Raw genomic sequence first — 12,824 nt, 5'->3', positions numbered from 1 at the left:
GAGACAAACGTGTATACTCACAGCCAAGCATTGGACAGAGGTCAGAGATACCTTATGAAAGAGTTGGGGAAAGAACTGAAGGACCTAAAGGGGATGTCAACCTCATAGAAAGCCCAATACTGTCAGATCATCTGGACCTTAGGGAGCTCCCAAAGACTGAGCTACCAACCAACATAGGCCCCAGGTATATATGTATCAACAGCTGCCCTGTCTGACCTCAGTGAGAGAGGATGTGCCAAATCTCACTGATTTGATGCCCCAGGTTGGGGGAAACAAAGGGAGCATCCTCTCAGAGGGAAAGTGGAGAGGGGATGAAGGGAAAAATTCTGCAAGGGCAGACCAGAAGAGGGGCAATATTTGTGATGTAAATAAGTAAAATAATTGGACATTCCACTAGCTGAGGACTCAGCTATACCTCTCCTGGGCATATATCCAAAAGATGTTCGAACATACAACAAAGACGCATGCTCCACTATGTTCATAGCAGCCTTATTTATAATAGCCAGAAGCTGGAAAGAACCCGGATGCCCTTCAACAGAGGAATGGATTAAAAAAATGTGGTACTGGGTTGGGGATTTAGCTCAGTGGTAGAGCGCTTGCCTAGCAAGCGCAAGACCCTGGGTTTGGTCCCCAGCTCCGAAAAAAAGAAAAGAAAAAAAAATGTGGTACATCTACACAATGGAGTACTACTCAGCTATTAAACAATGACTTCATGAAATTCATAAACAAATGGAATGAGCTAGAAAATATCATCCTGAGTGAGGTAACCCGATCACAGAAAAACACACTTGGTATGCACTCATGGATAAGTGGATATTAGCCCAAAAGCTTGAATTACCCAAGATGCAATCCACAGACCACAGGAAGCCAGAGGGAGCCCTTGGTCCTGCCAAGGTTGGTCTATACATCTGGATATTGCTATTGTCTTGGCGTTTTGTTTTTGTTTTTGGTGCCAGGACCTTGCTGCTTTTATTACCACAGATCTAAAATACATTTTAATACCTGTAAAGTTAAACTGTTAAGCATTATTCATTTTTCTTAGGATTGTTTTGGCTATCTGACATCTTTAGTGGTTCCATATGAATTTTAGAATAGTTTTTTCAGGATACTGATTGGGGTTGCATTAAATCTGTAAAGAGTTTTTGATAAAATGGTCATCTTTACAATATTAATTGTGCCAATCCATGAGATTAGGGTGTCTTTACATTTTCCTAGTATCATTCTCTATCTCTTTCTTAATAGGTTTAAGGTTTTCATTGAAGAGGTTTCTTGTTTAGGTTTATTCCTAGATATTTCATATTCTCTGAGGCTATTGTGAATGGGAGTGTGTACATGATCTTTTTCTCTGTATGTTTGTTAGTGGTGTGTAGAAAAAACTATTGATCTATGAAACTTTATATTATTCACCTATCAGAATTCATCCATGGTTTCTAGACATTTTCTGGTAGAATTTTCGTGAACTCAAATGTATAATGTCATGTCATCTGAAAATATGGATAGTTTGACTTCTTTCTCTGTGTCCCTTTAATTTCTTTCTCTTGCTTTATTGCTCCAGCTAGTATTTCAAGTACAATACTGAAAGGAGGTAGAAATAGTTGACATTCCTGGGGTGTACCTGATTTCAGCACAATTTCTTTACTTTATCTCTGCTTATAAGATGTTTGTATCATCTCATATATACATTTTTATTATTCTGAGATAAGTTCCCTTTAGTTCTACCTTCCATAGAATCATGAAAGCATGTTGGATTTTATTTCAAAGGCTTTTCTACATCTATTTAGATGATCCTGTGACTTTTGTCTTTAAGTCTATTTGTTCATTTATTACATTTATTGACTTGCATATGTTGAATCATCACTGCATCTCAAGAATAAAGCCAACTTGTTAGGAGTGAGTAATTTTTTGATGTGCGTATTCTGTTTGCAGGTATTTTATTGGGCGTTTTTGAGTCTTATTTTCCCTTACTGATCCCTTATATTCATAGCGGATATTGACCTATAGTCTCTCTTTTTGTTGTTGTATTTTTATTGTTGTAAGTTCCAGACATCCAGGGAGTTTCCTATGAGACTGTCTTAGTAATATTAGAAGCTACTCACATAAAGTCTCACCACCGTGACTACTGAAGCATGAGATGAACAATGACATAGAATGTCAAAGTGAGGAGATAGCCCATGAGGTCTCAAGCCTACGCAAAGAACCAAGGAGTGCTGAGAGTGAGAGAAGTAGTCTTCATCAGACTCTCTAATACCAATGACCATCCTTGAAAACATAAAAATAAGTAACATTATAAGGTTAAAGACACTGTATTTAGAAATGTGTGTGTGTATACCTGCCTGTGCATGCATATAGCAACAACAAAAGGAAAAAGAGTCCATGAAACTGGCCAGATGGGAAGTGCATAGAGGGAGGAAATGGAAGGGAAAGGTGAATTAATTGGATATAATTACAAAAAAGAAGTTATAAATAATAATTAAAATTATAATAATAGTAAATTTACTGAAAGTCATAGTATACAAGCTCAACATAAAAATGTCAACAACACTGCTGTGTTGTAAGAGTAAATTATCCTAAGTAGAAATAAAGAAAGCAGTCCTATTTGTAACAACTCCCACAAAAAAAGCATATGAAGTAAACTTAACTAGAAAATGAATATAATCTTTACATTAAAAACCATAAAACACTCTTGAAAGAAATAAATATGTTGTTATAAATAGATATAGTCCATGTTTATAATTAGAAAGTATCAATACTGTTTAAAGATTCAATATCAGTGTCAACACTGTTGAAGTGTCCAAAATGCTCTACAGATTAAATATCATCATATTTAAATGCCAATGGCACACCTAACAAATCTCTTTTTAAATTCCTACAATTTATTTGCAACTATACATTTATATCCAAATCAATCTTGAGCAGAAAGAACAAAGTGGAAAGTATTGTATTACATGACCTCAAACAATTCTACAAAAGGGTACTAAGCAACATCCTGGTATGGCAGAATATGAAGGCACAGACTAATGGAACAAAACAGAGGGTTTATAAGCAAATCTATACTTTTATAGCCACTTGAATTTTTAAAGTGCTAAGAATATGCAGAAAAGATAGTCTTCTCAATAAACGATGCTAGAAACAAAATGGGACCACTACACAGAGAGGAATAAATCTTGACCCTACGCTGACTATAAATATCACCTCAAAGTGTTTTTATAATCTAGATGTGGTATCCTAAACTATGAAACTGCTAGAAGAAAACAAGAACACTGGAATGGGCAAAAGTTCTTGGACGGGACCTAAAAGTGCAGAAGACAAAACAGAAATAGACAAAAGAGATTACATCAAATTCAAAGGCTTCTACGGTGCCAAGGAAACAACCTGAGTAGAAAGACAATCTCCACAGCAGGAAGAAAGACTGTCAAAAATATAACACACTGTTAACATCACAACTATCGCAGACAGAATATAAGAAGCTCATAGTCAACAACAACCAATTATGATCAAGTGCTGCAGAGTACAGAAGAGAGACTCAAGAGCTGCGGCTGACCTTCCACAGACACTGACAATAGAGATGCCACTCACTCTCTACTCAAGGGACCTGAGGAGCCAAACTTTCCTGTGGAGCAGGTTGTGATGATTTAGTTCCAGCCTCACATCCCTCACCACTGAGGAAAATTCACTTTCTCGACTTCACTTTTTAAAGATCATATGCACAGCACCGTGATGGTCACATTTGAGTAGTTGGGAAGCCGGAAGGTAAGGGTGTCATTAGAGTTGTTACACTTAATGTAGAAGTCCAGGCATTTCTGAAGTCTTCCAGTGCATGAGGACTAGCAGGAATGAACCCAAGAAGAAAAGGAACTGGATCCACTTCAAAAACAGAAAGGAAGCCAGCATGCAGGACCAGACACAGAAATACCATGTGAAGGTCACTGAGAAAGACAGAGACAGGGATAGGGAAGTATTTGAGGTCACAGTGAGGAGTTTGATTATTTTCTTCTGGTTACAAAAAGAAGTTACTACAGGATTTTCAAGAGGAAAGTAGCATGGTAAGATTTAGGCCTTAGGTCAGTCAAATTGACTTTTGAAAGGTGTATCATAGGTATAGTAGAAAGAGAAGTAAAATATGGAAGAAGAGGGGCCAACTGGGAGGAAAGCTGAGCATTTTCTTTTTAGTGTATTTTACATAATACTTCTCTTTTTCCCTTTTTTATTGGACATATTTCTTTATTTACATTTCAAATGTTATTTCCTTTCCCGGTTTCCTGTCCATAATCCCTCATCTTCCCCTCCCCCATAAGGGTGCCCCCAATCCATCCCCCCTTTCTGCCCCCCATATCCCCCTGCACTAGGGGTCCAACTTTGGCAGGACCAAGGGCTTCCCCTTCCACTGGTGACCCAACAAGGCTATTCTCTGCTATACATACAGTTGGAGCCCTGGGTCAGTCCATGTGTAGTCTTTGGGTAGTGGTTTAGTCCCGAGAAGCTCTGGTTGGTTGACATCGTTGTTCGTATGAGGTCGGAAGCCCCTTTAGCTCTTTCAATCCTTCCTCTAATTCCCCTAAAGGGCGTCCCATTCCAGTTCAGTGGTTTGCTGCTGGCATTCACCTCTGTACTTGACCCTGAGCATTTTATATCCTAGTCCGTTCTTCATTGAGCATTCTACCCATCCCGATGATATGCTATACCTCCTACATGTTAACAAAAGCGCTCGCGGCGACAACATACCAACAGCATGACTAAGTCAGACTAGTGATCCCTTGCACAGAAGGCCATGAAGACCTGCCTAAGCTACATTTTTATATCAAGTAATATCAGTGGTATGCCCAAGAAGATTCTAATTTAGTGTATAACTGGTAGCTGCCAAGTTAAGAGATTGCCTTAACTTGAAATCAACTTAAAGCAAGATGATGGGCTTGGGGGAGAGACGGTTCAGAGAAAGTAAAAAAGATGCTGTTGAAGCTCATCCCAAGCCCTCTATGAACAACTTTGGCTTCTTTCTTCGCTTTTTAAAATAATATTGCCTAAATTCATAGCAGTTCACATCCCATTCCAGCCAAATTTCCTTTCTACTCTTTTTAAAGTGGTAATTACATTTTTCTCCACGGAAGTATCAACAGTTTAATTTTTAAGTGGAAAATTAAGGAATCCTAATATAGCAAATATCCCTTCCCCAAAGGATAATTATCAGTCAACAGAGTAATTTAACTTCAAATACAGTCACTGAAATAATTACACAGTTTCTTCTGAGAAATAAAAAAATATCGTAAGACACAAATTAACAACAATAAATTTCCAAGAAAGAAGAAAAAAAATTTTTTTCTTGAGTTAGATATAGTGTCTACCAATCAAGAGACGAGGAAACAGATCAACAAACCAACACAAGATGAAATTACTGTTTCTAAGGCAAAAACAAAACAAGCTGCAAGGGGCTGGAGTTATAGTCAGGGGTTGAGCACTTGCCTGGCATACTTAAAGCTCAGGATTCCACATCCAGCACTTCAAAATTAAAATAATTAAATACATAAATAACAATCATATGCTATAAATAAAGTGTAATCTTGGTGATGTTACTGTTAAAAGGCAGAAGAAAACTATGAATTCAGTTTAGGTATATAAAACCAAAACTACAAAAAACTAGAATCAAAAGTAACTTTAAAATAAAATGTATCATTAATATATGAAATTTATCTTAAGAATAATAGATCATTTCACATCATAATATTTATCAACATATTTTATTATAGTAGCTAATAAAAGAAGAAAAAGTATTACCATAGTTTTATATACTCTCAAGAGATGCTAAAAGAATCGTTTTTTTTTTTAATTAATACTGTAAACTGGAGAGATGGCTTGGTGGTTAAGAGATGCTCTCCCAGAGAACCTAGGTATTCATTTCCCAGCACCCACATCACAATTCACAACTGTCTGTAACTATAGTTACAGAAGATTTGATGGATGACATTTCCTGATATTCATAGAACATAGACAAATGTGGTACACAGATATAATTGCAAGGAAAGTGCCCATACATATGAAATAAAAAAATATATAAATCTTTACAAGGATATTAATCCCAGGTCCTGAGAGACAGCTCAGTGGTTAACACTACTGGCTGTCCCTCCATATAACCTGGATTCAGTTCCCATTACTTGGTGACTAATAACCATCTATTTATAACCCCATCTCCAGGAAAACCAATGCTATTTTCTGATCTCCATGGGCACTGCATATATATGCTGTAATAGGCATGCCTGCAGACAAAACATACATACATGTAAAATTAAAATAAAAATACATATTTAAAAATTAACTCCTGATTATTTAGACACCCAGGAAAGTAAAACTAGAATGTCATTCCTAAACCTAGTAAAGATTATGTGATGGAGCCATGCGACACATACACAATTAATGATACTTCTAATACATCCCTATCAAATTTAGGAGTATAGAGAGGAGGATCCCACTAATGTGGTATTGAAGGTACTATCCAATCTGTAACTGAGGAAGGCTTGAACCCAGGAGTTTGAGGTTGGGACAGGGGGCAGTAAAATGAGACTCCACAAAAAAATAATTAGGTAGATAGATAGATAGATAGATAGATAGATAGATAGATAGATAGATAGATAGACAGACAGACAGACAGAGAGAGCCATTTCTCACTCACCACAGCTAAGCATAAGAGAGCACAGTCATGTGTTTAATTCAGGATCCCTACCCCCATCCCTGGTGGGAACATGGCATCAGAGCAAAATTATTGGTCTCTATCAAAGTCTAAATATTGTCATTATTTGGATTCTTCTCCAAAGAACATTCCCCTCTTTGGTACCAATATTCATGAGAAGCAAGGCTAGCCAAGTTTCTTGACACAAGATCACCACTAAAAATATCAGTAACACTGTGCTTACATCAAAAAAGAGTTTCCCAAGAAAACAAAAACTAAAATCTCTCAGTACACAGTGGTAGCATATGTAACCTACAAGAAATTCTGACCAAAATGCCTATGATCGTATTGAGCAAAGTCATTAAGATTGTAAAGATGTTGGTAGCTGGAAACACTCAGTACAGTAGAAATAATATCTTCCAAAGATTATGTAATATTACAGAACTCCCTTTGTAATTATTTTAAAAGAATATTTTATGCAATTAAAAGTCATTTGAAAACTCATATATAAACATAGATATGTCACAGAAAAACACACATGGTATGCACTCATTGATAAGTGGATATTAGCCTAAATGCTTGAATTACCCTAGATGCACAGAACACATGAAACTCAAGAAGGACAACCAAAATGTGAATGCTTCATGACTACTTTAAAAGGGGAACAAGAAAACCCTTGGCAGGGAATAGGGAGGCAAAGTGTAGAACAGAGGCAGAAAGAACACCCATTCAGAGCCTGCCTCACATGTGGCCCATACATATACAGCCACCAAACTTGATAAGACTGATGAAGCAAAGAAGTGCAGACTGACAGGAACCGGATGTAGATCTCTCCTGAGAGACACAGCCAGAGTACAACAAATACAAATGCGAATGCCAGCAGCAAACCACTGAACTGAGAACAGGACCCCCGTTGAAGGAATCAGAGAAAGGACTGAAAGAGCTTGAAGGAGCTCGAGACCCCATATGATCAACAATGCCAAGCAACCAGAGCTTCCAAGGACTAAGCCACTATCCAAAGACTATACATGGACTGACCCTGGGCTCCAACCTCATAGGTAGCAATGAATAGCCTAGTAAGGGCACCAGTGGTGCCCTTGGTCCTGCCAAGACTGAACCCCCAGTGAACGTGATTGTTGGGGGGAGGGCGGTAATAGGGGGAGGATGGGGAGAGGAACACCCATAGAAAAGGGGAGGGGGAGGGGTTTGGGAGATGTTGGCCCAGAAACCAGGAAAGGGAATAACAACTGAAATGTAAATAAGAAAGACCCAAGTTAATAAAGATGGAGAAAAAAATCCAATAAAATAAAATTAAATTCTTGAAAAAAAACATAGATATGACAACATTGGAGAAAATGTTGCTTTCTACCAAGCATAAAACTATTCTAATTACAATGTACAGTATTATACGTTGCCAAATAAATTGTCAAATGTGTAATTATCAAATAAATCTATGAATAAGGAGAGACAGACAGCACAGAATGTGACCCAGGAATATAGAAGAGCCAGGGGCAAGATGTATACACCGCATGCATCAGGAAGGTAGGTGAAGACAGACTCTATAATGAATAATGTCAGCAAAAATTGAATTTACTGTTTTACAACAAACAAATATCTATTTCAGGTACAATAAATCTTATTTACAAATCTTTAAGACTCAAGAAAATATTTTATACATCAGAATTGAAAGAGACATTTTAAAACACCTCTCCCCATCCTGACGGTTTTTTTGTTTGTTTTGTTTTTTTAACCACCCCATGGGATTATTGTGACTATTAATGGTGTTCTGTCATCCTTCTAGGCAGGAACCTAGCATAACTGTCTCCTCAGAGGCTTTATCCAGCAGTGAATGGAAACAGACGGAGAGACCCACATCCAAACACAGGTGGAGCTCAGGAAGTGGTGTGGAAGAGTCAGGGATCGAATTGAGTGAGGCAGAGGGGTCAAGGACACCACAAGAAGACCTACACAGTCAAATGTGTAGGTAGATGCAAGATGCTCACACAGACTGAACCACCAACCATAATTCCAAAGACCATGCAGGGAATGGACCTAGGGCGTCATGTAGGTCTCCTAAAAATTGGACTGGGGGCTGTTTCTTACTCTGTTGCATCCATTGGATCCCTTCCCCTAGCTGGACTGCCTGGTTGGGCTTCAGCGGGAGGTAGTCCCACTGAGAATTGATGTCCCAGAGAGGGGTGGTACAAAGGGGGCTTTTTCCCTGAGCAGAAGAGGAGGGGTTAATGATAAGAGAGATTTCTGAGGGTTTGAAATGGGGAGGGGGAGGGCTGAGACTGATATATATAAAATGAGTAAGTAAATTAATGAAAGATAAATTAAAAATGTAAGTCAGAAACCTGTCATTACCTAACAAAGCAATGATGTACTTAATATATAAAGAAAATGAAAAGTAAATGAATTCAAAATAACCAATCTATAGAAACAAGTAATTTACAAAACTGTGACTATAAAACCATCATGAATATATGCTCAGCCTTTCTTGTTAATAGAGAAATACTGATATTATTTATAATACATTTCTTTTATCAGATAGACAAAAATTGTAACCTGTTAAAATGTCAGGAATTTGTAAAAAAAAAAAACAATACTCTTACATACAGTCAAGTAAAAATAAAAGTAAAAAGTAAAAAAAAATGCAGTTACCTTGCTTGGGACACAACTAGTAATTAGTGTTTAGGGAAAAATGTAATTCTATCAATCATAACCCCAAAAGTAGACCTCAAATACCATACACACACACACACACACACACACACACACACACACACACACGCACACACACACACACACACACACAAATGTTTACTGAAGATATAATTAAAAAAGGAACTCTCACACTGCAATGGACACACAAACACACACACACCAGGAAAGAGTAGACACCTATTAAAGGAACTATGTTGGACAGATACTTAATAACAAAACAATAATATGCACAGAACATGATACTAAATGCCAAATATGCCTAGCATGTGCACATGTACTTACATTATGCTCATGCATGAGTAGTATGGTTAATATATTCTAAAAGCATGTAAACATGAAATGCTACTCACCAAGTTCCCAGCAGTGGTTATGTCTGCAAATGGAAAGGGAGAATTAAACTGACAATTTGAGGTAAAACTATCAAGACAAATTTGTGAAATTACTGTTAACTTTGTGAAAATTAACAGTAATAATACTACTGTTGTCCCTGTCTCTGTCTCTGTGTCCCTCTTGTCCCTCTATCTCTGTCTTTGTGTATCTCTGTTTCTGTCTCTCTCTGTCTCTCTATCTGTCTTTCTCTGTTTCTCTCTCTCTCTCTCCCTGTCTCTCTCTCTCTCTCTTCCTCTCACACACACACACACACACACACACACACACACACACACACACACACACACACACTGATGTCCAGGATAATCACATAAAAAGATCAATAAGCTCAACCACACACTCTGAGCTGGACAAGCTATCACTCTTCTCTTTGCATGCTGTCCTCTCTTCAGTTACTGCAAGTGCCTAAGGCAGCATTAGAATACAGTCTGAATGACAGGCACATCAGGTTCAGAATCAGGATAGAATGTCACATTTCCTTGTGGTGTTCCACTAGTCTTTCATATGTGCCAGCCCTTACAGCCGACAGAAAGCTCATCCGTCTATCCTGTTGCCTTTGGAAGGAACACTGAACTGATCCACAAACTCAGCTATCTTTACTCTTATCTTAAAACAGTTTTGCTTTTCTGATTTTCCTCTTGCAATGGAAGAGAAATCCACAGGAGTAAATGAAGGATTTAGTATTTTCTAGGTAAAGTAGAAAGATTTTTACAGATCCTGGTTAAACTTACTACAGGACATTCTATTACCAATTCCATCCATGTTTGGTCCTTGGCTCTACCTCTCCAAACACGCACTTGCCAGATCACAAAGGCGTCTCTCTGCTATCTGGCTTCAGTCCAGTTTCTGGGATCTTCTCTTTGCCACAAGGCAACTCTGCATTTAAGAACTGAGCAGTAGTGATCCATCAACTGTACACTGTGGTCAGGCCCTTATCTGCATCATGGAACTGTGAGTGAGGCACAGTTCATTACCACAAGGAGATTTTGCAGTGTTTGCTTTCTCAGGTTTTTTTTTTTTTTGGTTTTTTTGTTTGTTTTATTTTATTTATTTTTTTTGGCATGCTTAATTCTGCCTCTTAACTTCTTTTCCATCCTGTAGTCTTTGTCATCCTGATTTAAGGATAGGCTAAGTATGGCATCTGTGGATTTGTCAGATAAGATGCATGACACTCAGATTTTGATTCCATATGAATAACCAAGCTTTCCACAAACGTATTTCCCAAATACCACACTCTGTTTATAATATCACGTGGAACACACTAAGTGTGTGTGTGTGTGTGTGTGTGTGTGTGTGTGTGTGTGTGTGTGTGTGTTGCATAAGATTGACAGCATACTGTGCCAGCAAAATAAGGATGCTGCCCTTCCACTTTAGGAGATGCTGTTGGAGAGCACATCGTATTAGTGCTAAGTAGTAAGAAAGGTATTTGTGAAATGAAGGAACCTGGGTTTACACGGGGTTTCTCAACACGTAGCTTTTATTTTTGGCAAATTCTATACTTCTATTTTAGTTGTCTCATCTGCAGACTAGATAGAAGTCGCCAAATAAGGGAACCAGCATCATCTTCCTAAACTTCACGTTCTGTAGCAGAGAGAACAAGTAGCTTGAACTCGGCCAAGGAGTGTTTATACTATGGAAATAGTAAACATTCTCAACATCAGAGTTTTAATTTTCCCAAAAACCTGGTTGTTAAACATTAAACACTCACCAATGTGTTTTGGCAGGTTGTTAACAGAAAAAAATCTAGACAGGGATTTTTGAATTGCACACTTTACACAAACATACATAAATAAGTTACATGTATACACCAATACCTATATCATTTTGAGTCGATATTAAAGTGAGTCTAAGCCATCGGAAATGTCTTACCTGTGTGTACACATCCTTCAGTTCCTAATAATGAAGACGCATATTATATATTTACAATAATGCTTTTAGATCAAATAGAGCAAAGGTAAATGTGAAATAGTCTCTTATTTTCAGGGAAACATGAAAACAAGGCTGATAAGTCTGCAAAAGCCACACAGTCCATGGGTGAGATTTAAGAAGAATAGTCATTTATTTCTTCCAGAACAAATTTCCCCAAGTGCACTTGTCTGAAAGTCCCCAAGCGCACACAATAGGCATCTCAGCAGAACTCTGGGTAGACATTTCCATGAGCAGATGGCAGAATGCTGTAATTACATCTGCTATTGTCTGTGCTCTTATGTGAGAAGAATGCTATCCTCCTCATATTTCACGGCTATTTCTGTGGCATGTGTGCAGCACCACTGCAACCCACGGCATATGCTCATCATCAGCCTGGAACCCACACAGCAACTTCTGCCATCTATTGTGGAGACACGGGTCTAGAGAGTATGACTTTGTTATGGTTTTGGTATACTTAGGGAGACTTTCCTACTCTCCAGGTCTGTTGAACTTTGATAAGATATAATTTGAGAAATAGTCATTATTTTCAAAGGAATCTGAGTTTTATATACTCTTCTTCATTACTATTACATCCCTGGGTCCCCTGGGGTCTTATGGAAGACAGGCAGGCATTGTACCACAGTGTTATATGTGAAATTCTAATTTCTGAGTTTGATCACTATTGTTTACATTACTACTTATGCTATCACTAAATGAAAGTTGAGGAAGGTCCAGCATGATAACTTTGTCATTATCAATTACTAAATTTATGTAGAATAGTAATCATGTTACTAAATCAGCAATTGTAGCTATTAAGATAACCTCCATACTCTTTTTATGACACCAAGAAATATGTACGGAGTTCAACACCAATTCTACTAATTCAGTTTCAAAACTTTCCTGACATTTTCCATATATGTGGTATGAAACAACCCTGAGAGAATAAAACACTAATAAATATTAATTGTATAAAACTATGTGTTATGCAAAATTATCAAGGAAGAGCAAATAGTGTACACGAGACCCTCTGCTTTGTAGAAAATTTAAACAATGTACAATCATACAGATTGAATTCTAAATCATAGTAAAATGGCAACCTTTTTACCCATGTATAAACATAGTCACCCAGAAAAGGCCTAGA

The 12,824-nt window shown here is 37.6% G+C and overlaps 1 long non-coding RNA gene across 1 annotated transcript in view; it reads right to left on the bottom strand.

The window, feature by feature from the left end:
- The window catches only part of LOC147995468 (uncharacterized), a 141,126-nt gene extending 130,928 nt beyond the window's left edge, over positions 1-10,198 (bottom strand). Inside the window, exons 1-2 of the long non-coding RNA XR_015684940.1 lie at positions 10,116-10,198; positions 9,736-9,758 (exon numbers count right to left, since the gene is read on the bottom strand). This is a non-coding gene — a long non-coding RNA (uncharacterized LOC147995468). The remainder of the gene's footprint in view (positions 1-9,735; positions 9,759-10,115) is intronic.
- Positions 10,199-12,824: the final 2,626 nt, after the last annotated feature.

The sequence above is a fragment of the Rattus norvegicus genome, chromosome 3 (assembly GCF_021556685.1).
Source record: "Rattus norvegicus strain SHRSP/BbbUtx chromosome 3, alternate assembly SHRSP_T2T, whole genome shotgun sequence".
Taxonomy (NCBI): Eukaryota; Metazoa; Chordata; class Mammalia; order Rodentia; family Muridae; genus Rattus; species Rattus norvegicus.
Note: the sequence above shows the minus strand (reverse complement) of the source record. Positions and strands in the feature narration are given on the sequence as shown.